Consider the following 24,814-nt stretch of genomic DNA (forward strand, 5'->3'; position numbering starts at 1 on the left):
TCGCACCACTCTACATACCTCAAACCGTATTACTTCTAATTCATGCGTTGATGGTATGCTGCTGTTATTCGCGCATTGTTCGCAGACTGTCGTTTTGTTTTGTTTTATTTGTCAACATCGTCGTAATCGTTGTTCTGCAATAAGACTGTGACCTGTTATACACCAGATTTGTCTCAACCGAAATCCATGATTTTTGTAACTATTGAAAAATGGTACAACAGTGAAAACAGCAGTTGTTACATATGAAGTTCGCGAAGAAAAAACATGCACGAGATAGATAATCATCTCTTGTGCTCATAAACAAATAAAAGTAGGATGAGGATGCCGTGTTTCCTGTCATAATGTCTTTGTACAATCAGATGGAGGTCTTATTTCGTGATTACAAAAGACACACGGTAAAGAAAACGACTTAAGAATGTTACGGCTCTGGCAGAGTGTACCTGGGGTATTTGTTGGAATGTCCAGTCTGATAATAGGTACAACATTCCAACAAGTTTATCGTATCACTGTTAGGTATTCATACGTCTTTGTACAGAGATGTTTGTAACACATAGAGAAGTCAATACAGAGAGAAAATGATGATTTCCGGGTAAGATAATATTGCTTTATGCCGCACATATAACGTCCAGCAGCACCGCACGTGTGTCAGCGTTTGCGTCGATGCGTCTGAGAATTTATCTTGTCTATCTGCCTGCGTTTAGTAGTCCGGACTATTGCAGATGTTCAGCTTGGCCTACTAACAGTTGTAATATTAATCAGTTTACTGATTCGAAGCCTACCTGTTCTTGTGTAATCCTCTGGAACCAGGTGCCAGGCAGGTTATCATCAAGTACCATCATTTCACGTCACAATGACGTCACCAGGTACTGAACCGTCGACCTTCTCCCTTGGGATAAACGCTTTGTCCACTACGAAGGGTTTCTAATGTTCGCGTAGTGGAACTCTAAAGATAGTCTGTCTCAAAGATCCTGAACCACACTATTTTCCCTACTGCCTAGCCCCTTCTGCAATGCTAGCGCCCTAAATGAAGCAAGCCTAGATTTCTTCAGGTTCTGAATCTCTGGTCTCCCTGGCCTGGGGCTCCTTTTCAATTAAAATGGGTTTGTTTGTTACAATCAAAATTATATATATTCAGAGACTAAGCGTTAGTCTACTCTAAAGACCGCACTGTCTTTACAGCTCCACTGCGCGAATTGGGAACCCTTCGTCGACATCTAGGCTGCTCAGCCTGTTTAAGGAGAACATACGCGTGTGGGAATTGCATGTATACAGTCAATCAACGCTGTGACGAACCTCAATGTGCCAAAATTACGGTTGTCTCGAAATAGAGGCTTGATCCTTGCATCTTCCTTAGTCAACATTTTACGGTTGTCTCGAAATAGAGGCTTGATCCTTGCGTCTTCCTTAGTCCACATTATACGGTTGTCGAAGTTCGGAGATCTCACAGTATTTACCTAGGTTCATTCAGCTTCGGCACAAATGCATTTGACTGTGTTATTATCTACTCTTGATTAGATCATTGTACTCTGAAAATATGGTTGCACGAAGATCAGAGGTCACCTGAATGGGAGGCCTCATCAGCTTGTCCGCGAAGAGGCTTTTAAAATTCTGGGTAATGATGAGCAAACTATTCTTTCAGGCATATCTGATAAAGCTGTGTCGAAAACGACAATAATCGAGGAGTTCCAAATGTGACTAATTAATGCCGTCCTCTTATATTTTCATCCTGTCGTTTCTGAGCGCCATCACTCGGTATATTTTCGTTCTGTCGTGTTTCTAATTCTGTGTCTCTTTTTTTCGTCCTTAGGATAGACATTTCCGAATCGAGGCGGTAGAGTCACAAGTCTGGTAGTTTCTGAAAGTAGACAGCTGATTGGCTTGAGAACTGTTGGCAAACATACTGCATTTGTATTCGCTCAGGTCATACCTGACGGGACTCTTTTGGTGCGAGGACGGTGACTAGCATAGTGGTTAAAGTATTCGCTCGTCACACCAAAGATCCGGGTTTGGTGTTCCCCGCCGTGATATTGGTGGAATATTGCCCAAAGTGGTATAAACTCACTCACACGTTCACTCTTGGTGTGTGTTTAGATATTCCCGAAGAGAGATATCGCATTTGAGTTAAATATTTAAATTTCTGTTTTACGACATAGACATGCGGGTACACCTGTATAGTTACAACAGAATACTAGATCTGCTTGGAGTAAGGGATGGCGGTAAAGCCTTGCTATGTTCCTATTCACCAGTCGGCGTTTAGAGTGAGTGAGTGATTTTAATTACGCCTCACTCAGCAATATTCCAGGTATATGGCGGCGGTCTGTAAATAATCGAGTCTGGACCTGACAATCCAGTGATCAACAGCATGAGCATCGACCTACGCAATTGGGAACCGATGACCTGTGTCAACCAAGTCAGCGAGCCTGACCACCCGATCCCATTAGTCGCCTCTTACAAGCTTGGGTTACTGAAGGCTCATTCTAACCTGGACCTTCACGGGTTGTCGACGTTTAGAATCGCTCTAACACATGCATAAGTATCGGAATGATTTCTCATTCCCGAACATTCGAGCAATTTAAGATAGCTGTGTATTCACTCAGAACTATTCATTCTGCATGTTTGCGTATATGCTATGCATTTGTGCCTATGCATGTGCACGTGCATGTAGCATGCATTTAAGCAAACACATGTTTAAATGTATGGATATACATTATGCGTCTGTGTGTGCGAATACATGTATGCGCATGCCTGTGTTTATGAGTACATGTTCCTTGCTGGTTTCCATGTAAGTTTATCAAGAAGCCCCGATCTGTTGTTCTCATTAATACAAGGGTCATACCCCCGGTCCAGCATCAACGTGCAAGGGCAGCCCCTGCTCCCGCGGGTTCTCAACACAATCTGCCTGTTTCAGCAGCCGGATGGGCACACTCACGCAATTTAGTAATTACCTTCAGATTCCGCTATCGAACATTTAAATGTCCATGCTGAGCACACAAATTGTCCAAGTCACGAAAGAACAGCGTCTAAAATAGACGGAAAATGGGATGTTTAAAACCATTTTTTTCTGATTCGTCCAGAAGTGCTTCTCATCACGAAATGTTACGTCAATATCGTCTCGGTCCACGAGATTGCATTACAGTAGAATCCGACTAGGCTTCAGATCAGCCATTGGAAGAAAACAGGCAGCTACCGTTCCTTTCTCTGGTCTGACGTCATACAACACCATACCATCCAAGTTGATCTGATTGTATATTAGCGTGTTCTTTTGAATTATCTCCCCTTCCCGTTCTGTCCTTCAGCGTGTGGTATATGACTGACTGTCAATCTGTGTATGTCTGTCAGTCTGTGTCTGTCTGACGGTCAATCTGAGTTTGTCTGACTGTCAGTCTGTGTCTGTCTGACTGTCAGTATGTGTCTGTCTGACTGTCAGTCTATGTCTGTCTGACTTTCAGTCTGTGTCTGTCTCACTGTCAATCTGTGTCTGCCTCACTGTCAATCTGTGTATGTCTCACTGTCAGTATGTGTCTGTCTGACTGTCAATCTGTGTATGTCTCACTGTCGGTCCGTGTCTGTCTGACTGTCAGTCTGTGTCTGTCTGACTTTCAGTCTGTGTCTGTCTGACTGTCAGTCTGTGTCTGTCTCACTGTCGATCTGTGTATGTCAGACTGTCAGTTCGTGTATGTCTCACTACCAGTCTGTCTTTCTTAAAATGTATCTCTCTCGACGACGTCTCTTTGTACGACTTACTGTTCCTCTCTTCCTGTTCCCGTCATAATATTGCTGGAATAGTGCTAAAGGCGGCGTAAAACTCACTCTCTCTCTTTCTGTTTCGCTTCTATCCTGATGTCTTTCCGACTGCCTGTTTGTGCTTAGCTCCCTGTGCTCTCTAACAGTTTCTGAGCGTCTTCTCTAGTCTGAGTGACTGTCTCCGCGTTTCTGTTAATGTATTTTTGCATCTGTCCGACTATTCATGTGCCCCATTGACTGTCCTCTTTGTCAGTGCATGTGTGTTGTATCTCCAAATGTATCGTTACAGGATTGTGCATATGTGTCTGCCCAACTCTTCCGGTATAGGCCCACCTGTCAGATCTCTTTCTGTGACTGTTGATAAGTGACTTGAAGTTCTGTTGTAACACAGAAAATAGTTTAAATTTGACTCCAACTATCTACATTCTGTCTTATTCCGAGAGCATCTGTAAAGCAGTAGCTCTTTTTCCTTGCGGACATCTGACTTCAAAACTAACAGCTAATAATTCCGACTGCCCACATGCAAAAACCTTAGACCCCTTCCAAACACAACACCCAAACACACATCGTACCCACTCCCAGAAAACTATTAATCGAAATCGGTTTCCTTTGATGGAGAGTTCTATATCTGCTTCGTGCGATCCATTTCAGGCCGTCCGCAGCACTGTTCAGTTGAAAACGTGTGTGTATTTATCGTGATATCGTCATTCCATCAATATGTCCGCATGGCTGTCTGTCATACCTCCCTTCATCACGTTCCGTCCCGCTCCAGAATACCTCTGATCCATAACTGATTCCTCCATTCCTTCTGTATGTGCTGCGGTCGTGCACGATCTCCGCGAGGTCTGACTGTAAGTCTATCGATCTCCCCAACTACCGTCTCTGATCGCAAACTGCCTTCATTCACTGAGGGCGGCGACTGGGGTTATGGACCGGTATTACCCCCCGTATGTGCTGTCTGCTCTCTTCATGGTGCTATGGACAGTAACTGGGAGTACAGTGCGTCTGTTGCAGACTCATCAAAGTCCCGCATCACAGAGAACGTGATGTATCAAACACTGAGAGCTCAGGCGATGACCGGAAGTGAGGAACGACTCTGGTGACTCTTAATTACGACAATTACTCCAGCTACTCGGCAGTAGAGCAGTGCCGGTGTGAGCCGTGGACGGCGAGTTAGAGCGACAGCAGCACATGGCATACCAACACGGATCTGTTTCAAATGGGATAATCGCGTCATCCGAAGCCCGAGACTAGTGTGAAGCTCTGTCACTATGTGTCCCAGTGTGTGGATGGCCTATCTGCAACAGATGTGTGCAACGCGTATTACCCACAGAGCAGCTCTGCAGGGGGCGCCCGTCACACAACTGTCAACCCGTAAGTAGTTTTGTTTCACCTGCATGTTCAAAAACATTTACCTGTAACCCTCTGACACATTGTCCTCAAGGTAGGAACCGATCAAGAAGTGTTATATTATTACTTCAATGGTTTAGCTCTAAAAGTATCATAGTCGACTATCTACCTTAGACTTTGGGATTTTACAATGATTACTTACCATGGTGCACTTTTATCCTACAGGAACGCTTTATAAATCAACACAACGTACATAGATAATCTGGATTATCAATAATCTGGGAGCCAGTTATCCTTTAAAATATCTATCATTAGATGTGCTTTATGTTCTCCGGGTTTGAACATGGTAGTATAAAAAACACACGCAGTTATTACTTTCACATGACTGGTTAATGAAATTTATTGCCATAATATATACTGTCACAAGTGATGTCGACAGCTGTTGATGATGGTTGACTGGCAATGTAACCCTTTGTCTCCGGTTTCAGACTGTATATTTAAAGTACCTGTATACGATAGGTAGATGCAGGCTCCCAATCAGAATAGATGCAGGTGGTGTAAGCTTGGTACTCCTAAACTCTCGCACTGACAGGACTGATCGTTGTATTCAGCCACAGCGACATACAGCGACACCACGTTAAGCGAATATTGTCGTTCCTACTGAAGTAGTCCGATTGAACACACTTCCAGGACAACTGTAGTCAAGGTAATTCACAGTTGCATGCATCTGGTTAAATGTAGTCAGTCTTTTGAAGATCATCCGAAACATGGATGTTCGGTTAAACGGATGTCTGGATAAACGGGGTAGGAACTACCGAAATTACACCATTCGGCGATTACTGCTCTATAAAGATACGATTGGTCCGCTTTGTTTCAAACTTGTCACTGGTCACTATGCACAGTGCTGGCGTGTTGGACACTTATTGACAGTCGAAAGTTACTATTGCAGTTATTCCTCTGTTTGTCGTTATTGGTCTGTTACAGGCCACTATTGCAGTTATTCCTCTGTTTGTCGTTATTGGCCTGTTACAGGTTACTATTGCAGTTATTCTTCTGTCGTTATTGGTCTGTTACATGTCATTATTGCAGTTATTCCTCTGTTTGTCGTTATTGGTCTGTTACAGGCCACTATTGCAGTTATTCCTCTGTTTGTCGTTATTGGTCTGTTACAGGTCATTATTGCAGTTATTCCTCTGTTTGTCGTTATTGGTCTCTTACAGGTTACTATTGCAGTGATTCCTCTGTTTGTCGTTATTTCTCTGTTACAGGTTACTATTGCAGTTATTCTTCTGTCATTATTGGTCTGTTACATGTCATTATTGCAGTTATTCCTCTGTTTGTCGTTATTGGTCTGTTACATGTCATTATTGCAGTTATTCCTCTGTTTGTCGTTATTGGTCAGTTACAGGTTACTATTGCAGTTATTCCTCTGTTTGTCGTTATTGGTCAGTTACAGGTTACTATTGCAGTTATTCCTCTGTTTGTCGTTATTGGTATCTTACAGGTTACTATTGCAGTTATTCGTCTGTTTGTCGTTATTTGTCTGTTACATGTCATTATTGGAGATATTCCTCTGTTTGTCGTTATTGGTCTCTTACAGGTTACTATTGCAATTATTCTTCTGTCGTTATTGGTCTGTTACAAGTCATTATTGCAGTTATTCCTCTGTTTGTCGTTATTGGTCTGTTACAGGCCACTATTGCAGTTATTCCTCTGTTTGTCGTTATTGGTCTGTTACAGGTCATTATTGCAGTTATTCCTCTGTTTGTCGTTATTGGTCTCTTACAGGTTACTATTGCAGTGATTCCTCTGTTTGCCGTTATTTGTCTGTTACAGGTTACTATTGCAGTTATTCTTCTGTCATTATTGGTCTGTTACATGTCATTATTGCAGTTATTCCTCTGTTTGTCGTTATTGGTCTGTTACAGGTCATTATTGCAGTTATTCCTCTGTTTGTCGTTATTGGTCAGTTACAGGTTACTATTGCAGTTATTCCTCTGTTTGTCGTTATTTGTCTGTTACATGTCATTATTGCAGATATTCCTCTGTTTGTCGTTATTGGTTTGTTACAGGTTACTATTGCAATTATTCTTCTGTCGTTATTGGTCTGTTACAAGTCATTATTGCAGTTATTCCTCTGTTTGTCGTTATTGGTCTGTTACAGGCCACTATGCAGTTTTTCCTCTGTTTGTCGTTATTGGTCTGTTACAGGTTACTATTGCAGTTATTCTTCTGTCGTTATTGGTCTGTTACAAGTCATTATTGCAGTTATTCCTCTGTTTGTCGTTATTGGTCTGTTACAGGCCACTATGCAGTTTTTCCTCTGTTTGTCGTTATTGGTCTGTTACAGGTTACTATTGCAGTTATTCTTCTGTCGTTATTGGTCTGTTACAAGTCATTATTGCAGTTATTCCTCTGTTTGTCGTTATTGGTCTGTTACAGGCCACTATGCAGTTTTTCCTCTGTTTGTCGTTATTGGTCTGTTACAGGTTACTATTGCAGTTATTCTTCTGTCGTTATTGGTCTGTTACAAGTCATTATTGCAGTTATTCCTCTGTTTGTCGTTATTGGTCTGTTACAGGCCACTATGCAGTTTTTCCTCTGTTTGTCGTTATTGGTCTGTTACAGGTTACTATTGCAGTTATTCTTCTGTCGTTATTGGTCTGTTACAAGTCATTATTGCAGTTATTCCTCTGTTTGTCGTTATTGGTCTGTTACAGGCCACTATGCAGTTTTTCCTCTGTTTGTCGTTATTGGTCTGTTACAGGTTACTATTGCAGTTATTCTTCTGTCGTTATTGGTCTGTTACAAGTCATTATTGCAGTTATTCCTCTGTTTGTCGTTATTGGTCTGTTACAGGCCACTATGCAGTTTTTCCTCTGTTTGTCGTTATTGGTCTGTTACAGGTTACTATTGCAGTTATTCTTCTGTCGTTATTGGTCTGTTACAAGTCATTATTGCAGTTATTCCTCTGTTTGTCGTTATTGGTCTGTTACAGGCCACTATGCAGTTTTTCCTCTGTTTGTCGTTATTGGTCTGTTACAGGTTACTATTGCAGTTATTCTTCTGTCGTTATTGGTCTGTTACAAGTCATTATTGCAGTTATTCCTCTGTTTGTCGTTATTGGTCTGTTACAGGCCACTATGCAGTTATTCCTCTGTTTGTCGTTATTGGTCTGTTACAGGCCACTATGCAGTTTTTCCTCTGTTTGTCGTTATTCGTCTGTTACAAGTCATTATTGCAGTTATTCCTCTGTTTGTCGTTATTGGTCTGTTACAGGCCACTATGCAGTTTTTCCTCTGTTTGTCGTTATTGGTCTGTTACAGGCCACTATGCAGTTATTCCTCTGTTTGTCGTTATTGGTCTGTTACAGGCCACTATGCAGTTATTCCTCTGTTTGTCGTTATTGGTCTGTTACAGGCCACTATGCAGTTTTTCCTCTGTTTGTCGTTATTGGCCTGTTACAAGTCACTATAAGCAGAACGTGTACTTGTTTGGTACTGTTACACTTTCTGAACTGGTGCGAGGTACAGGTAGCCTGTCATCGTCAGTTTAGACAAAGGTCGTATTTGGTACCGACTAACGCTAATAGAGTCATATTGACATTGAGTTGATCAGAAACATATAAAGAGTCCGGCAGTGATTCATGTGGACGGATGCACACGCATGCGCGCACACACACACACACACACACACACACACACACACACACACAAATGCAGATAACTGTAATACTATAATAAAACGTATTACATTTGGACACACGCGTATTCATGTATTTGCATCAGGGTAGCGATAGAAATGTACACATGTATGTACGGTCAGAAAGGGAAAGAGACACATATGTTGGTGAACAACATGGTAGTTGTCTTGGGACTAGTACATCTGGCATTGCCTGAAACAGGATGAGTTGTAGAATGTAGTTTCCGATTTGATCGAAGCTCTTATCCTTGACGGAGCTGTCCTACCTCCGCTGCATAATCAACCTAGTCGCAGATGTGGGAAATATATACATATACATACATATACAAGAAGTGTTTGTTCTTGTTCTATATCTGCCAATAAAGACCTGAAGTATGCTCTCGTCCTTGGTTCACTTAGTGGTAACATGGGCAGTAAAGTAGTCTGATGCTCCGAATTGACGAGCTGAATTACCCAAACTGGTATAATGTGGAATTTGTGTTGAATATCGTTAAAATCGGCGTAAAATCATATTCACTCATATTGTTGCAGAGCCGAGTTGATTCATCCTCATCTATCTCTTGATGAGACGAACGTCTGGTTGTATCGAGGTCTATGTTCTTGTTCCACAATCGCTTTTACATCGACCTGATCAGCGAAAATCTGGTTATAACAAGGCCCGTGATCTCGTATTTCATCCAGTCGTATTTATGGGTCTGATGTGTTACATATCTCCTATAACAAGGCCCGTGATCTCGTATTTCATTCAGTCGTATTTATGGGTCTGATGTTTTACATATCTCCTATAACAAGGCCCGTGATCTCGTCTTTCATCTAGTCGTATTTATGGGTCTGATGTGTTACATATCTCCTATAACAAGGCCCGTGATCTCGTATTTCATTCAGTCGTATTTATGGGTCTGATGTGTTACATATCTCCTATAACAAGGCCCGTGATCTCGTCTTTCATCCAGTCGTATTTATGGGTTTGATGTGTTACATATGTCATATAATAAGGCCCGTGATCTCGTCTTTCATCCAGTCGTATTGATGGACCTGATGTGTTACATATGTCATATAAGAAGGCCCGTGATCTCGTCTTTCATCTAGTCGTATTGATGGGTCTGATGTGTTACATATCTCCTATAACAAGGCCCGTGATCTCGTATTTCATCTGGTCGTGTTGATGGGTCTGATGTGTTACATATCTCAAATAGCAAGGCCAGTCATCTCGTCTTTCATCTAGTCGTATTTATGGGTCTGATGTGTTACATATGTCATATAACAAGGCCCGTGATCTCATCTTACATCTAGTCGTGTTGATGGGTCTGATGTGTTACATATCTCAAATAGCAAGGCCCGTCATCTCGTCTTTCATCTAGTCGTATTGATGGGCCTGATGTGTTACATATCTCAAAAACAAGGCCCGTGATCTCGTCTTTCATCTAGTCGTATTGATGGGCCTGATGTGTTACATATCTCAAATAACAAGGCCCGTGATCTCGTCTTTCATCCAGTCGTATTGACGGGTCTGATGTGTTACATATGTCATATAACAAGGCCCGTGATCTCGTCTTTCATCCAGTTGTATTGATTGGTCTGATGTGTTACATATGTCATATAACAAGACCCGTGATCTCGTCTTTCATCCAGTCGTATTTATGGGTTTGATGTTGTGAACATATCTCATATAACAATGCCCGTGATCTCGTCTTTCATCCAGTCGTATTTATGGGTTTGATGTTGTGAACATATCTCATATAACAAGGCCCGTGATCTCGTCTTTCATCTAGTCGTATTGATGGACTTGGTGTGTTACATATCTCATATAACAAGGCCCGTGATCTCGTCTTTCATCCAGTCGTATTGATGGGTCTGATGTGTTACATATGTCATATAACAAGGCCCGTGATCTCGTCTTTCATCTAGTCGTATTGATGGGTCTGATGTGTTACATATCTCAAATAACAAGGCCCGTGATCTCGTCTTTCATCCAGTCGAATTGATGGACCTGATGTGTTACATATGTCATATAACAAGGCCCGTGATCTCGTCTTTCATCTAGTCGTATTGATGGGTGTGATGTTGTGAACATATCTCAAATAACAAGGCCCGTGATCTCGTCTTTCATCCAGTTGTATTGATGGACCTGATGTGTTACATATGTCATATAACAAGGCCCGTGATCTCGTCTTTCATCCAGTCGTATTTATGGGTCTGATGTTGTGAACATATCTCAAGTAACAAGGCCCGTGATCTCGTCTTTCATGTAGTCGTGTTGATGGGTCTGATGTGTTACATATATCTCATATAACATGGCCCGTGATCTCGTCTTTCATCTAGTCGTATTGATGGGTCTGATGTGTTACATATCTCATATAACAAGGCCCGTGATCTCGTCTTTCATCTAGTCGTATTGATGGGTCTGATGTGTTACATATCTCATATAACAAGGCCCGTAATCTCGTCTTTCATCTAGTCGTGTTGATGGGTCTGATGTGTTACATATCTCATATAACAAGGCCCGTGATCTCGTCTTTCATCTAGCCGTGTTGATGGGTCTGATGTGTTACATATCTCAAATAACAAGGCCCGTGATCTCGTCTTTCATCTAGTCGTATTGATGGGTCTGATGTGTTACATATGTCATATAACAAGGCCCGTGATCTCGTCTTTCATCCAGTCGTATTGATAGGCCTGATGTGTTACATATCTCATATAACAAGGCCCGTGATCTCGTCTTTCATCTAGTCGTATTTATGGGTCTGATGTGTTACATATGTCATATAACAAGGCCCGTGATCTCGTCTTTCATCCAGTCGTATTGATGGGTCTGATGTGTTACATATCTCAAATAACAAGGCCCGTGATCTCGTCTTTCATCTAGTCGTATTGATGGGTGTGATGTTGTGAACAAATCTCAAGTAACAAGGCCCGTGATCTCGTCTTTCATCCAGTCGTATTGATGGGTCTGATGTTGTAAACATATCTCATATAACAAGGCCCGTGATCTCGTCTTTCATCCAGTCGTATTGATGGGTCTGATGTTGTGAACATATCTCATATAACAAGACCCGTGATCTCGTCTTTCATCCAGTCGTATTGATGGGTTTGATGTTGTGAACATATCTCATATAACAATGCCCGCGATCTCGTCTTTCATCCAGTCGTATTTATGGGTTTGATGTTGTGAACATATCTCATATAACAAGGCCCGCGATCTCGTCTTTCATCCAGTCGTATTTATGGGTCTGATGTTGTGAACATATCTCATATAACAAGGCCCGTGATCTCGTCTTTCATCCAGTCGTATTGATGGGTCTGATGTTGTGAACATATCTCATATAACAAGACCCGTGATCTCGTCTTTCATCTAGTCGTATTGATGGGTCTGATGTGTTACATATCTCATATAACAAGACCCGTGATCTCGTCTTTCATCCAGTCGTATTTATGGGTCTGATGTTGTGAACATATCTCAAGTAACAAGGCCCGTGATCTCGTTCTACATTATTCGTATTTATCAGCCTGCGAACATCCCATTTAACAAGGCCCTTGATCTCGTCCTAGATTCTTTCTAATTTATTAGCTTGATACTGTTAGCACAGGTTATACCAAGGCCCGCGACCGTGCCCAGCACATATACAGAGAGTAGTACTTTGCTCTTTCCTTTGCTGTCAACAGCCGATCGATCAGCGATATGTTCATAACCGATCCCAAATTAAGAGAAGAAAATAATCTCCCCAACCAGAAATCGAAATGAACCAATGCCGGAAACTGACGACTAAGAACAAACATTCCAGAAATAGACGAGTCCTTCGGCGGCCTACTGAACTGTGAGCAGTGACACGTCCTTCTGCGGCCTACTGAACTGTGAGCAGTGACACGAAACTTGCCAATAACTCGGTTAAGTGATTGTTAAGTCCTTTTTATAGTTAGCTTTATAGTATGTTCTGCATCATCCAAGATCATCAGTTTACACAGATATTAAACCTCACTTCTACTTTTACATAACACAGTTATACTGTGATGTCTGATGGTAACGTATAAACCACTATTTTGTCAGTTACCCAGACATACAGGGGTGCCTGAATAGTTATGAGCCTTCGAGGTGCATACACGCTCGAGGTGCTTCATGGAAACGGTCTTTGATCGAACTGGCGTCGAAGGCTGGCGTCTGGTGGTCTAAAAAGCCCTCCGAGTCAGAAATGACGTTATCATTTGCGTAATACTTGTCAGACAGTTTTTGCTCCAAGTTTAGGAAGATGTGGAAATATGGCATAACCAAGCCTGGTGAGAACAGAAGATGATCAATGAGGTCAAGTCCATAGTTGTGTATTGCAGCCTTAATGCAGCCTTAATCCCAGGGCCAGAACCAACTTATGTATCGTTGCCTTACCCCGGTAGAACAGCGTACTGTCGTCAGTCTCCCTATGACGTATAGTCTTGGTATTATACGGATGGTGGGGTAGCCTAGTGGTTGAAGCGTTCCCTCATCATGTCAAAGACCCGGGTTCGATTCCCCCCATGGGTAGGATGTTGTTCACGTCGGTGATATTGCTGGAATATTCAAGGGGCGTAAAACTGCAATCAATTGATATTCCTACACAGCAGATTAACCATCAGTATTGCCCATTGATGAGTCGTCAATTCGGGAGGTGGTCCACCAGTAGAATTCCTTCGGAGCCACACAACATCGAAGCAATTACATTTTCAGCTTATGGAACAGACATTTCCTTTTCCGGAGGAGATGTTGGCTGTTTTGGCTTTGAATTATGTTGAGCCTCTTAATGAGTTTCAAGAACACTGTTTATAAATCGATCAATTGTTAGAAGTCAGAAGCCTTGGAATCCAGCGTGCCTGAACCTTTTGCACACCTTGTTCATTCTTTTGAATGTTCTCAACTCTAAAAGATGTCAATCATGCATAATCATATCATATAGTATAGGAACATTTTGTGGGGACAGGAGTTCTTCCATGTGTTGATTCGCTCTTCTTCTCCTGTACTCTGCTTCCCTCAAGGAGCATCATATGTAGTATGCATCGCCATGGCTTCAGGTAAAACTGACAGTCTACCAAACCACGAGGACCCGTTCGTTGATTCCATGTAAGCATGAGTGTTCTCTTGGAGTGGGGTGAGTGAGTGAGTATGGTTTTAGCAATATTCCAGCAAGAGACCGCCAGAAATGAGCTTCAAACATTGTGTGAGGAATCGAAACCGGGCCTCCGGAGTGACGAGCGAACGCTTTAACCTTGGAGTGGCGATACTTGATGCCGTGGTCGCAAACGTTTAAAGGCTGGTTCTTGCAGAAACGTGCTGCCTTGTGTATTTTGTTTTAGCGTAGATCGTGAGCATAAGTATCACTGTACTTCAACCGAGAAATGTGGACTGTACATCCCCCATACCTAGCCCCAGAGCCCAGAGCAGCCAATCCTATCTCCACCCCTTCCACCCATTGATATTACTAGACTGTTGACCAACGGATGTAAAACCAGGCTTAATCATTCGATTCGGACCCAGGGAAATTCAGCACTCATCAATGCCGCTCCCGTAGATAGGGCCGTATCGGTCATACTGTTCTTTCCCTTGCCGAAACGTACACTGACGCCCTTCATCGATAGTACTTAACAAACATATCGAATTCGACCCGAACGTTTAATCTTTCTGAAGATACGCGTCTGTGTTGTAGCACGAGGAGGGATGAGTACTTGTTAAACCTCGCAATTCATTGTTAATGATTAGGCTGTCGACACACGTCAAGCGAAAATTTCACTTTTTCATCAAAGTGGACATTTATTTGAAGTATGACTGTAGTTGAGACTGCTCACCATGACGACTTGATAGCTCGGTGGTGTTTTAGGCATCAGGTCTTGTCACTTTGAATGTACAATACGCCGGTAACCTAGGTAACAAGACGTTTCTGGGAAAGGCGAGGATCTTCACAGACAATGATTGAAATAAATTTATCATTTTTATATGCATTTCCTTAGAAACTGGACGGGTTAATAATGCGCTGTCTTCTTGGAATATGATTGAATACTTTCATGGGCGAGAAACCGGCTAGAGGTGAAGGGAGTGCCCCAGGATCAGAGCGTGGCTCCAGTGGAGGGGACGAGAGAGGGTGGGGCAGGGGATGATGGGGCTTGGAAGGGTGGAACGGGACTGTGGCGTTAAACAGAAGGATGGGACGGGTGATATGGAAAGTTGGCGATCAGCCCCAGTATCAGAGTCTGGCGCGAGTGGCAGGGACAAGACAGGGTGGGGCTTGGAAAGGTGGAACGGGACTGTGGCGTTAAACAGAAGGATGGGACGGGTGATATGGAAAGTTGGCGATCAGCCCCAGTATCAGAGTGTGGCGCGAGTGGAGGGGACTAGACAGGGTGGGGCTTGGAAAGGTGGAACGGGACTGTGGCGTTAAACAGAAGGATGGGACGGGTGATATGGAAAGTTGGCGATCAGCCCCAGTATCAGAGTCTGGCGCGAGTGGAAGGGACACGACAGGGTGGGGTTTGGGACGGCTGGGACTGTGGTTATAACGGAAGGGTGATGTGAAAATTGATGATCAGCATTTTCCAAGGGCAACAAGCCGTCTTCACGAGCGTCTCGGACAAAGATATTTAATTACTTGTGCCATGTCCCGCGCACTTTGTTGCAGTATTCTCTTGTTACACGTCTTCATGACGTACCTCGTTTCGCATTCACAAATGTGAGCTTGACATTTCATTAATGTAAATCTGAGGTCTCTCAATGACGACTTGACTTACCTGATTTCATTCATGTAAATCTGAGATCCCTCACTTTGTACTTGACACTGACTACACATTTCCGTAACGCTCATCATTTCGTACACGTAATTATGAAGTACTTGATTTTTTTGTTGCCACATGTTATCGTTTCCGAATTGCGCAGATCGATGCTCTTGCTGTTGATCACTGGATCGTCTTGTCCAGTCTCAATTATTTACAGACCGCCGCCATATATAGCTGGAATACTGATGGGTGCGGCGTAAAACTAAACTCACTCACTCACTCACTCAAACAACACACCAACCAAATCCTTGCATTTCACATGTCAAATAAAAAATCTGTTATCTTTGACGTACGTCAATTCATACGTCACCGGGACGTTCATCTTTTCATTGTGAACAGTCCTCATTTTGTTCGTGTTTTATTAATGTACCTCACTCTTTGTATCTCATCCTGACGTACCTTGTTTTTACCTATCACACTGCACATGTGTTATCGTGACGTTCCTCACTTTCACGTGTTATGTTGAGATGCCTCAATTCCTTAATGGCGAATCTCATTTCCTTAATGTCAATGTGACGAATCTCATTTCTATACAGGCGGCTTGACTTACCACATTGTGCAATGTTTCATTCTTGAGGCACCTTACATCCTACATTTTAGAGAGAGGTACCTCATTTCCTTTCCGCCACTTTGACCTTCCGCCTTCTCCAGCATTACACGAAAACCCAGCGTACTTTCCCCTATTCATCAACTAGACCCACATACTGTCGCCAACAGTCTCAGCCGTATGTGTAGGAAGGGCCACTGTACACTAATCATGAACTACTTGTATCACGGAGATATGCTTTTCTTATTACGAAGAATTATGACATACCCGGATCGAGCCCAGGTCATCCCTTTGCAGGATCCGATCATCGAGGAATATGTCTTCATTCTCTCCTCAGTAGCCAGGTGATATGGCCTATTGTTGCCAATAGATCTATTATATGGTCTCCTTTTCAAGAGGCTGATTTCGTTTACCCGGTAACCTGGGTTGACGTCTCGAATAGCTAAAGTAACTAACAGGATCGGGTGGTCAGGCTCGGTTGACTTGGTTGACACATGTCATCTTACCCCAATTGCGTAGGTCGAGGCTCGTGCAGTTGATCACTGGATTGTCTGGTCCAGATTATATACAGTAGATAGCTGCTATAGCTGGAATATTGCTGAGTGCGGAGTGAAACTAATCTCACTAACTTCAAAAGCTAAACTGTTATGAGACTTCATTGGCGGTATTGACCTGTCTCTATCATCGAACCGGTGTTCGCCAGGCTGGTGTCAATTGCTGCACCTCTAGCGGTCGTTGTTATTTTACAGTCGGTTGTGGGTTACTATGGAAAGGTCGTATGCAAAACCACATGTGTCCGGTACCAAGGTCTGGGAAATGTTCATACAAGTGATTGTGTGTACTTGACGTATCTACATAGAACATGCAGTTGGGAAATGTTCATACAAGTGATTGTGTCTACTAGTCGTATCTACATAGAACATGCAGTTGGGAAATGTTCATACAAGTGATTGTGTCTACTAGACGTATCTACATAGAACATGCATTTGGGAAATGTTCATACAAGAGATTGTGTGTACTAGACGTATCTACATAGAACATGCATTTGGGAAATGTTCATACAAGTGATTGTGTGTACTTGACGTATCTACATAGAACATGCAGTTGGGAAATGATCATACAAAAGGATTGTGTGTACTTGACGTATCTACATAGAACATGCAGTTGGGAAATGTTCATACAAGAGATTGTGTGTACTAGACGTATCTACATAGAACATGCAGTTGGGAAATGTTCATACAAGTGATCGTGTGTACTAGACGTATCTACATAGAACATGCAGTTGGGAAATGTTCATACAAGTGATTGTGTGTACTTGACGTATCTACATACAACATGCATTTGGGAAATGTTCATACAAGAGATTGTGTGTACTAGACGTATCTACATAGAACATGCAGTTGGGAAATGTTCATACACAGGATTTTGTGTATTTGACGTATCTACATAGAACATGCATTTGGGAAATATTCATACAAACGGATCGTGTCTACTAGACGTATCTACATAGAACATGCAGTTGGGAAATATTCATACAAGAGATTGTGTGTACTAGACGTATCTACATAGAACATGCATTTGGGAAATGTTCATACAAAAGGATTGTGTGTACTAGACGTATCTACATAGAACATGCAGTTGGGAAATATTCATACAAAAGGATTGTGTGTACTAGACGTATCTACATAGAACATGCAGTTGGGAAATGTTCATACAAGTGATTGTGTCTACTAGACGTATCTACATAGAACATGCAGTTGGGAAATGTTCATACAAGTGATTGTGTGTACTTGACGTATCTACATAGAACATGCAGTTGGGAAATGTTCATACAAAAGGATTGTGTGTACTAGACGTATCTACATAGAACATGCAGTTGGGAAATATTCATACAAAAGGATTGTGTGTACTAGACGTATCTACATAGAACATGCAGTTGGGAAATGTTCATACAAGTGATTGTGTGTACTTGACGTATCTACATACAACATGCATTTGGGAAATGTTCATACAAGAGATTGTGTGTACTAGACGTATCTACATAGAACATGCAGTTGGGAAATGTTCATACACAGGATTTTGTGTATTTGACGTATCTACATAGAACATGCATTTGGGAAATATTCATACAAACGGATCGTGTCTACTAGACGTATCTACATAGAACATGCATTTGGGAAATATTCATACAAACGGATTGTGTGTACTAGACGTAGCTACATAGAACATGCATTTGGGAAATGTTCATACAAAAGGATTGTGTGTACTAGACGTATCTACATAGAACATGCAGTTGGGAAATATTCATACAAAAGGATTGTGTGTACTAGACGTATCTACATAGAACATGCAGTTGGGAAATGTTCATACAAGTGATTGTGTCTACTAGACGTATCTACATAGAACATGCAGTTGGGAAATGTTCATTCTACTTGACGTATCTACATAGAACATGCAGTTGGGAAATGTTCATACAAGTGATTGTGTGTACTTGACGTATCTACATAGAAATGCATGCAGTTGTGGAAATATTCATACAAAAGATTATTATTGTGTATCTACATAGATGCGTTGGGAAATGTTCATACATATTGTGTGTCTACAGAACATGCATTTGGGAAATGTTCATACAAGAGATTGTGTGTACTAGACGTATCTACATAGAACATGCAGTTGGGAAATATTCATACAAGAGATTGTGTGTACTAGACGTATCTACATAGAACATGCAGTTGGGAAATGTTCATACAAGAGATTGTGTCTACTAGACGTATCTACATAGAACATGCAGTTGGGAAATGTACATACAAGTGATCGTGTGTACTAGACGTATCTACATAGAACATGCAGTTGGGAAATGTTCATACAAGTGATTGTGTGTACTTGACGTATCTACATACAACATGCAGTTGGGAAATATTCATACAAGAGATTGTGTGTACTAGACGTATCTACATAGAACATGCATTTGGGAAATGTTCATACACAGGATTTTGTGTATTTGACGTATCTACATAGAACATGCATTTGGGAAATATTCATACAAACGGATCGTGTCTACTAGACGTATCTACATAGAACATGCATTTGGGAAATATTCATACAAAAGGATTGTGTGTACTAGACGTAGCTACATAGAACATGCATTTGGGAAATGTTCATACAAAAGGATTGTGTGTACTAGACGTATCTACATAGAACATGCATTTGGGAAATATTCATACAAAGGGATTGTGTGTACTAGACGTATCTACATAGAACATGCAGTTGGGAAATGTTCATACAAGGGATTGTGTGTATTTGACGTATCTACATAGAACATGCATTTGGGAAATATTCATACAAAGGGATTGTGTGTACTAGACTTAGCTACATAGAACATGCAGTTGGGAAATGTACGTACAAGGGATTGTGTGTACTAGACGTTTCTTACACACCCGTGGGTGAGAAACCCATGTGAGAAAACTGGTATCACACATATGTGTGAGATCGATTTCTAATCCCGTGATTGGCTACTCCATGGTGATGACCTAGGGTCAGGGTATGACGGACTACTTTCCTGATTAAAATTCATTGATAAGTTACTCGTGCTTCAATCGAACAGAAACCTGTTACTCGTGCAAAAAATACCCCTTTACACCTACCTGTTATTTTCGCGATTGCAAAATAAACAGGTATTTATACAATGAGTCACAAGTAGAATAAATATAACACAAATCTATTTATTTTCTAATTCCTTTTATTAAAACTTTTGATTTCTAGTCATGAATTCAAAATGGTTCCAACAATCAGTGATGCCTGTGTAAACAATTATGTGAAAGTCACCGTTAGAGATAAAGCCCTTGATTCCCTTCGAATATTCAAAATGTACAACACTGGTACTTTTACTGGAGAGATGCGACAAGTGTCATGTGTCGTCTTGCAAAAATACCTGACACGATAACGTCAGTGCCTGTCCATTGTGAGATCGATTTGCCTCGTTGTTTCTTTGATGCATTGATGAAGATGACATTTTTCACTGATACACATGATGAAGACCCACTTCCAGCTCCGAGATACTATGTGATTCCAATGTTATCAAATTCACTCATGACAATCTGAACCAAAACACACTCGTTGAAACAATGTACAACATGGTACGTTTTGCAAGGCTTCATGAGTACAAATGGCGGCACACGTCCTTTCTATTCAATCGAACTTGTACAGGAACGGTTGATCTACACATAAGTCATTGCTCAAGATATTCCTCCTACGCATGATAATGAAAAGTTTATGTCTTGATAACTTACAGGATGTAATCAACTCACATTTCATACTGAAAACTCCGTAAATTCCATTACATTCCAAGTGGCAGTTTCTGGCTCGGGAAAACGAGAAGGATGTGGCGAAGAAGAGTAGTCCCCCATTGACAGTGAACGTAACCTCAGCAATGTCACATTCAAGCACACTGGGTGCACCTAATTACACACACTCAGTAGTTTTGGCTCCGGTCGATGGGAGAACATTGAACGTAAACTGGTACACAAGTACCAGTTCCCCAATGTGCAGAGATATCCAAAACAATCTTCCGATGAAGACAACCACCAAGCGATAACGATGACGTCACTCGCTCAAATATTTTACGCTTGCAAGAATTAGAATCATCCACATTTGCACGGTAACATCATTGTTTTAGAGGGTTTAATTAATTTTCTGTGATCTGATCTAGTTATCATTATCACTATTGCCTTGATGATGCGAAATAATGCATGTGTATGTATACTCACGCGGGTATGTGTGTGTGTGAATGCTTGTGTGTGAAAGTTTGTGTGTGTGGCTCATTGTGTTTGTCCGAACTGTTGGTTTTATAACACCATCCAAGTGAGATGTCATGACGCAGTTTTATGTGTACAGTAAGAAAAGAACAGATAAAGATTTATATTCCTCTATTCATTATGCTCGTGGAGTCATAAAGTTTATGACTTTGGTGCCTGTGTATGTGTCTGTGTCTGTGTCTGTGTCTGTGCCTGTGCCTGTGTCTGTGTCTGTGGCCAGGCTCGCTGATTTGGTTGACACATGTCATCGCATCCCACTTGTGTAGATCGATGCTCATGCTGTTGATCACTAGATTGTCAGGTCAAGGCTCGATTACAGGCGGTCGCCATATAGCTGGATAATTCCTGAGTGCGTCGTAAAACAACATCTGTTGCGTCACAAGAACATAGACAACCGCCCCAGAGGTTTTCTGGTATTCAGTTGGAGATAATGTTTATATTTGATGAATCTCATACAAGAGAAATGTTATGGATAACAACTTTTTTCTTTGTTTCTCACGATGTTTCTGGGCTAGTTCTTGTCCCTTCTTCAGGTGGATAAGATGAAACTGTTTTTATTATGTCCGATGCAGTTCCTATTTGACTGTTCACACATGTTCTCGTGTTGACCAGTTGCCTTGCCTCTGCAGGTGTTTGTGATGGATGTTGCGGTAGTAACACAACATCCTCACCTGTTCGGAGAGACGCATGGCACCTCAGTTATTGAAAGTGGAAAAAGTATATTAGACTCTACTCTTAGCAGACATTTTCGATGAGTATGGAAGGGATTTTGTTGGATCTATTTACATGTCAGAAGGTCTCCTCTGACTCAGATTACACAGAACGTGGACATCCAACTAAGACAATGGAGTAGGAACGGACCAGCCTGTTTACGTAACACGGCCTTGTCTCAGCTGGCAACTGCAATATCCACTCCTATGATAATGTATTGTCACTTTCAATGGATTAACGGACTCTTAAACGGCACCCTTGTCGCAAGTGTCGGTCACAACCCCCTATTGACACTTCTATCTGCCACATGTAAACATCCCATTAGCTTTAACCAAAGTATAATCAGTCCGTTGTATTCGTTGCTTGTCTTAGATCGCGTGTGTGTAATTTACACAGGGCAAAGACTGACTGTGTTAGCGTAGATGAGCGGATGACTTGAAGTTAGCTATTACGCTTCGTTGAACAGCGCAACTATTCCACTGAACTTCAGCTCAATGTTTTGGGGAAAACTTTAAGTATTGGAGGTCCTAGATACGATGTACCATTTGGTCGTATGTATGTATGTATGTATGTATGTATGTATGTATGTATGTATGTATGTATGTATGTATGTATGTATGTATGTATGTATGTATGTATGTATGTATGTATGTATGTATGTATGTATGTATGTATGTATGTATGTATGTGTGTGTGTGTGTGTGTGTGTGTGTGTGTGTGTGTGTGTGTGTGTATGTATGTATGTATGTATGTATGTAGGTAGTTCCTATACGGTTTACAAATTTAATGGTATGTATACTGACACATGTACCCGTGACTATCAATGCTCATGCTCACTGGATTATCCGCCCCAATATAACTGGAATTATGCTGAGTGCGGCGTTAAACAACTACCAAACCAAACCACATACACGTACAGACACACTGACACACTGACACACGGAGCACACACACACACACACACACACACACACACACACACACACACACACACACACACACACAAACACACACACACGGATCGCGTGCACACGCACACAAATACTTGTATATTGGTAATTCTATCTGCCATCCATTTCTCACAAAACATATTCAGTTTGTGATAACAGTGAATATCATCCAGATGGACTGTAAACCTACAAGCGCACATATAGATTCTAACAGGAAGATAACAGTCACATGTTACACCATCTGAATAATTTACACCAACCTTCATCATAAAACAGGTACGTTATCTACAATATGAGAGATGGGTTAGGGTTAGGGTTACATTGTGCTCCTATACTCTCTGATCTGGAAATGTCTACGGCCCTGAACAAATGATTCTCCTTCGAACATATCAAAGTTTAAAAAGTGATATTTTGAAAGTTGTGTGATAACTACGCCATGTCATGAGTGTCTCCATGTCGCGGGAGTTCTGGCTCAGTTGTATATCAAATGTATATTGCTCATGCGATCTACAGATGATTTTTTCCTCAAAAGAAGAGCACGAACAGTTTTAATAATGATAAATACGGTGTCATGTGAACATCTTATTCAGCAAACTGTATGAAAGAACCAACGTGCTATTTTACAAGGATAACATAAACCCGTGAAGATCCGGGTTAGAATTGATCTTCAGTAACCCATGCTTGTCGTAAGAGGCGACTAACGGGATCGGGTGGTCAGGCTCACTGACTTGGTTGACACATGTCATCGCATCCCAATTGAGTTGATCGATGCTCATGCTGTTGATCACTGGATTGTCAGGTCCAGACTCGATTGTTTACAGACCGCCGCCATATAGCTGGAATATTGCTGAGTGCGGCGTTAAACAACAAACCAACCAGCCAGGGATAACACAAAATACAAAGCATCTGTTTGGAAGTTCCAGACGGGCCAGTACCTGTGGATCTATGTACAGATATTGTCTGACATGACCAAACCATGACACGGGTATCTCAGGGGTATTTGCTCACACTATGTTTGAAGTTGTTCGGCAGTTTAGAACCTGGTTGTGGTTGGATAACGTTTGTATTTGTGGCTCAAATTCAGATTCAAACGTATAATTTAGTCCCCAGAAATGACGTACATCTCAAATATACGATCATATTTATACACATAAAAACTTAGAAATCGTTATAGATACATTCTAATTTATAAAGTTCAGCGAATATCTGCTCACATCTGATCACATCTGTCTTAACGCCCGGTTTGACGTTTCCCAAACCACAACGTTTTATGTCATTTTTTGTCAAACGGATTTGGAAAAGATACTGTATAAATCAATAATCAGTTCTTGCACTGGAAGACGTAGAACATAAGATGAAAAGACAAGCTTAGATTTCCCTTACTTCATCTTTGGTCTTAACCCCCATCACCCCCCCTTTCCCATCCCCTCCCCACCCACCAGGTCACGCTGAGAACATGCAGCGTCTAGCCTCTTGTACAACCTACTTTTGTTTTACTCATACCTTGTAAGGTCACAGCTTCAGCTGTTCAGTAATAATTGTCGATGCCTTATCGCTGCGAAGAAAATCAGTTGAACTCACTGATTCTAAATAGTATTGGTCCAAAAAAGAGCAAAACCTGAATGTTTCCGAAAATAATATGTCACGTGACAGCTAACGCTGTCATTGACGTTTTCTTCGGTGTCACATCAAAGAGTCGCTGCCGCCAATGTAACTTTGATGTGGTGCTCACGGCGTCTGTCGTTACAACATGGATCGTTGAGAGGAGATGTTGTCTGTGTGTGGCGGTGACATACGAGTCTTGGTGCTGCTGCAGCAGCAGGAAACAGATGATGCTGCTGAGGTCGTTGATGTGCAATGTACTACGTGTAAGATCATGTTTAATACGTACACTATATGAAGCAATGATGGATCAGTCCTCTGGGCCGGTGGGTAGCCTAGTAGGTAAAGCTATAGTCGTCACACCAGAGTGAGTGAGTGACTTTTGTTTTACGCCGTCTTTAGCACTATTGCAGCAACATCACCGCGGGGGACACCAGAAATGGGTTTCACATATTGTACCATGTGGGAATCGAACCCGGGTCTTCAGCGTGGCGAGCGAATGTTTTAACCACAAGGCTACCCTACCGCCCATCACGACAAAAAGCCAGCTTCCTTTCCCCACATGGGGAATGTGTGAAGTTCATTTCTGGTGTAACCCGACGTGA

General features: G+C 41.8%; 1 protein-coding gene across 2 annotated transcripts in view; it reads left to right on the forward strand.

Annotated features, from left to right (window-relative positions):
- The first annotated feature begins 4,608 nt into the window (after positions 1-4,608).
- LOC124254828 (cholinesterase-like) overlaps positions 4,609-24,814 on the forward strand; it is a 95,487-nt gene continuing 75,281 nt past the window's right edge. Inside the window, exon 1 of one of the 2 annotated variants that reach the window (XM_046688675.1) lies at positions 4,609-5,118. The gene's annotated coding sequence lies outside the window, so the exon portion shown is untranslated. Of the gene's footprint in view, positions 5,119-5,679; positions 5,801-24,814 lie in introns of those variants that run through there. The other variant, XM_046688674.1, reaches the window with a different exon arrangement.

Source organism: Haliotis rubra, unplaced genomic scaffold, assembly GCF_003918875.1.
Source record: "Haliotis rubra isolate DU_JTF1 unplaced genomic scaffold, ASM391887v1 Scf584, whole genome shotgun sequence".
NCBI lineage: Eukaryota > Metazoa > Mollusca > Gastropoda > Lepetellida > Haliotidae > Haliotis > Haliotis rubra.